This window comes from Trachypithecus francoisi, unplaced genomic scaffold (genome assembly GCF_009764315.1).
Source record: "Trachypithecus francoisi isolate TF-2019V2 unplaced genomic scaffold, Tfra_2.0 Lachesis_group1, whole genome shotgun sequence".
NCBI classification, from domain to species: Eukaryota; Metazoa; Chordata; class Mammalia; order Primates; family Cercopithecidae; genus Trachypithecus; species Trachypithecus francoisi.
Genome location: NW_022681454.1, coordinates 100,038,570 through 100,043,458, shown reverse-complemented (window position 1 = coordinate 100,043,458; position 4,889 = coordinate 100,038,570). Strand labels below are relative to the sequence as shown.

Here is a 4,889-nt window from a genome sequence, read left to right as displayed (position 1 = left end):
ACTGAAAGAGGAGTTGCTGTATTTACTTGTATTAACTTTGAAGACAGTGTTTGAATGCATGCACGTATTCATACCTCACCTCATCATGACTGGAATGGCTTGTTTAAAGGCTGTGAGGTTACAAATACCTATCCAGGATAGAGTGAGCAAATCAGAACTTTAACTTACTGCAGTTTGCCACACTGGAAACTAATTTCATCAATATGCTTTACAACATTTGTTGTTTGTTTTCCTCCAATTTTCAAGTATCAAAAAGTCCTAATACAGGCTACCAAATAGGTTTATCCTTAAAGTATTTTTGGATGAATCGATGGTTCTGGTTAAGTTGTATCACACCTGTGTCCCAAGGTTTGACTTTAGCCCAAGTTCAGTAATTTTGTCAAAACAATTGATATATTGAGCCAACAGGACATCACAATAAAAAGTTATCTAAAGTTAACATTAACAAACAAATAATCCTCAGTCACAAAATTATAAATGCAGTTTGGGATGGAGGTAAGCAGGAGGGGAATTAATCCGAACAATGGCAATTAAGTCTTCAAACCACCTTCTGAACAAGGTTGTTAATTGTTCTTTTCATTCCTTCTTGTAGAACCTTGAGCTCCCTTAAAAAAAATAGTGGAGAATCACAGCTGGTAATATAGTATGAGTTCTTCAAGCTATACAAGGTATCATCTGGCTAAATTACATATGGTTTCCATAGTAACTTGTTTGGCAGGGTGACCTACTGCAAAGCAGGCTCAGTTACCTACCAGTCAACCCCCTGGGAGTTATAATTTCCTCCATATCTATTAGTGTTGCAAAAGCCTCCATAGCCACCTCCACCAAATCTTCTGCTGCTTGTGTGGCTGCTGCTGAAGCTGGAACTGCTGGCACCACTACTTTGTCAGTAGTCTCTGGCACCAAATCCTCCACTAAATCTGCTACTCTTAGAACGTCCACAATTACTACCCTGGTAATGGTGTTCATAAACCATGTTTTCTAACCATGATGGCACTTCTTGTTTAGTTTCAACAAGAAGAAGATGCAACAAATCCTTAGTGATATTTATGTTCCTCTCATTCAAGAATGAGGTGGCCAGGCCAAGGTTTCCTACACGTCTTGTATGGCCACTGCCATATACATATTCTTCAATATCACTTGGCAAATCAAAATTGATAACATGTTTCACATTTGAAATGTCCAGTCCTCTTGCTGCTACTGCTGTAGCCACTAGCATTGGGCTTTTTCCTGAGGGTAAATGGTGAAGGGCCTCTTCCCTATCCCTCTGAGAATGGTGTCCATAGATACTGGTACGTGACTATCCTTCATGGTATAAGATATTCTCTAAAGAATAAAAACTCTTTTTGGTCTCCACAAACACTAAGGTTAGTGCATACTTGCCTAGGATCAAGTGGATGTCTTAGGAGGTCAAGCAGAAACAACTTCTTGTCTGATTCTTCCACCCAAACTACTTTCTTTGTGATGTTCTCAGAGGTACAGCCAACTCCTCCATAGAGACAAGAAGATACTAATATGCATCATCTGTATTTCCTTAGGTAAAGTAGCACTAAACATCATAGTGTGGTGGACACCCTTTGGAGGCATAGTATCTTGTTCAACTTTTCTATGTATGTGAGGCTCAAACCCCATATCCAACATCTGATCAGCTTCTTCTAACACCAAGTATTTGCAAAAGTTTAATCCAATCTTTCCTGTTTCCATCATATCCACTAAATATCCTGGAGAGGCTACTAACAAGTGCCATCCACCTTCTAAGACTCAAATCTGCTGAACAATATCGGCACCACTATAAATCATGCAAGGAGGAACTCCAGATCAGTATGAAAATTTTCCTGCTTTCTCATTGATCTGTACTGCCAATTCTCTTCTTGGTGCTAATACCAAGAAGATTGGGTATTGTTTGCTGTGCCCCCACCTTTAATTTTCCCTCATGGCCCCCAAAGCCTCCTTTGGACCATCTGAATACATCTGACCCAAGATGGGCAAGAGAAATGCTGCAGTTTTCCAGACCTCTTTGGGCACAAGCTGTCAAGTCTCTTTCCTCTTTTATAATAGTAAGAGCATGATTTTGCACTGGAGTCAGGCGAGTATAATGAGTAACCTCCATGTTTCCCATGATAGTTTCTCCCATCTCAATATTACTGAAACTTTCAATATGTGGAAGACAATTGCTGCCTGTTGCCTCAACTAGAATGTCATCGTATTTCTCAAAATTAATCCCAGTGTTGCCTCCAGAAAAGAGTTCTTGTTCCAAGCGTTCACTTGGGGGGAGTGGTTTTGACCAATCATCTTCATCTTATTTGTCACACCAGTGACTGTTCCCACCATGTTCTAAATTGCCAAAACCAATTCTGTCACCATAGCTGTCAGTGCCATCATAATCACTCCATCCACGATTATCAAACCTTCTCCTTGTTCCACTTTCATGATCACAGAAGAAGCTAGAATTAGCACTTGAATCATTAGGAGATTCAGAACTGCTCTATGTATCCTTATCTTTGCTAGAACACCACCCTAAACTGTCTTTATGGTGGAATCCTTTAGTACCTGCTCTGTTCCTTAACAAAGAAGGATATAGTGCCCTTTCCTAGCTGTACTTCCCCCACTCTGATTATCTGAAGAGCCCAGATCTAGGTCAGAAAACTGCTGCTCCAGCCAAAGCGTATTTTCCATCACCACATGACTCATCCCTGAAGAGTATCCAGGAGTCTTCCGATGCTGAGCTAATATGTTTGTTTCACCATGAAGGCCCTCTCACGAAAGAACTGTGGCTCTATTTTATCTATCTTAAACAGAAAATATGTGTAAGAAGGCAAAAAATCTATGTTGAGTTTAGTAAGAGTTGTTAAAAGTTAACATTTATTTTGTCAAATATAATTTATTATCTTTAATCAGCCTCACACCTCATGTTACCAACTTAAGCATTTAGTCAGTATTTTGAAAGTCATACATGGCTTCTTGAACACAACTTAATGAATTAGAGTATTATCTCAATCTTATAAATGAATAAATTAGAAATTTTAAGCATCTTGCCCAAACTACAGTTTGCTACTCATGAAACTAAGCTTTGCATCCAGGTAGTTTGACTCTAGAGCTTACCCATGGCTTTAACTAGTAGTTTCTGAGATCCAGCCACATGAACTTGAAGTAAATGCTATGTTTATCCATCTATGACTCTCATAACAACCGTAGGAAACAAACAATTATTTCGCGTTCTGATGTTTTACTCTTTAAAGCGTAGATGTTATGCATTTCGTGTAGTAGTTTTGAAGTAATGAACTACTACCTACAAGTGTTTTGTTTTGTTTTGTTTAAGATGGAGTCTCACTCTGTCGCCCAGGCTGGAGTGCAGTGGCACGATCTCGGCTCATTGCAAGCTCTGCCTTCCAGGTTCATGCCATTCTCCTGCCTTAGCCTCCTGAGTAGCTGGGACTACAGGTACCCACCACCATGCCTGGCTAATTTTTTTTGTATTTTTAGTAGAGATGCGGTTTCACCATGTTAACCAGGATAGTCTTGATCTCCTGACCTCATGATCCACCTGCCTTGGCCTCCCAAAGTGCTGGGATTACAACCGTGAGCCACCACCTGGCCCACCTCTAAGTATTTTTAAAGCACATAGTGTTTTCAAAGAAGAGGCTTATCAGATCAATGCTTAGACATTGTATGAAGCCTGGTTACCATGATGAATTAACCCCAGTTCTGGTTCTTATTCTAAGCCTTAGGGTGTCCCAGTATTGATTCCAAATTAAGATAGTTAAGTAATATTAACAAAGTTCCCAAGAAACTGGAGAAAATATCAGAATACTGACTAACTAGTATATTGTCTTCCTACATGGAAAGACAAATTTGAGAACATATGAAAGAATAAGTATTATTATATAGTCATTTTCTTTTATTTATTTTATATATTGTTCCTTAGATAAAAATTCTAATCTATGCCTGAGAGACTTGATTAATATTGCATCTATCCTTGATGATCTATCTTGTTGAACCATCAAAATGCAAATTAACCTCCAGTTACATTTGTGAACAAATAATTTCACTACAATATAATAAATTATCAAAGAATATATATATATATGTGTGAGCATATATACATATATATATGTGTGTGTGTGTGTGTGTATGTGTGTATATATAGTGCCATGAGAGCAGGTTGGGGAGAAGACTTCTGCCTATCTCAAAGAATTGGGAGGAAAGAAGAGATAAACGGGGAATAATTTTCACAAAGAGATGCTTGAGCTGAATCCTAGGGAATAAATACAAACTCTCAGAAGAGGAGAAAAAAGGCAAGCACAGAGAACAGAGTATGCAGGAAAAAGGAAGCCTAAGCAATACACAATTTTTTTCCACTAACTGCTAAATTACTTTCGAAGTTAAGAAAGCTAATGGTATATCATTAGGCACCAATAAAATTATCTTGAGATTTGACAATGCCAACGGATAAATTTCTTCTGCAAGGCAGAGCCAGTTACCTTTTATAATATTAATTTAGATTTGCACAAATGAAGACATTCTCATGTCTTCCTTGCATTCTTCTCAGGTTCTCTCAGTCAGCCATCAAAGTCATATGACTGGACACTAACCTGATTACAAATGATCAAAACTTTTCCTAACTGTAACACATCAGATCAAACTTGGTGTGCAGTGTGTTTCCTGAATCATTATTAGCAACGAAAAAAATTTTCTTTAAATTTCCACTATATACACAAGTTATTGGAGCTACTGGGTACATAACATTTTGACCCAGCAATACTAATGCAGTCATTTTTATTTCAGGAAGGCTTTTGATGAAATATTCAGCTTTGTTTTATTACCACAATTTTTAAAGTAATGTGCTCACTTCACGCCTGAGACTTACCAGGCATGGTAAATCTTACTCT

At 38.1% G+C, this 4,889-nt stretch overlaps 1 pseudogene; it reads right to left on the bottom strand.

Moving 5' to 3' along the window:
- Positions 1–748: 748 nt before the first annotated feature.
- Positions 749–2,691, bottom strand: LOC117084922 (annotated as a pseudogene).
- Positions 2,692–4,889: the final 2,198 nt, after the last annotated feature.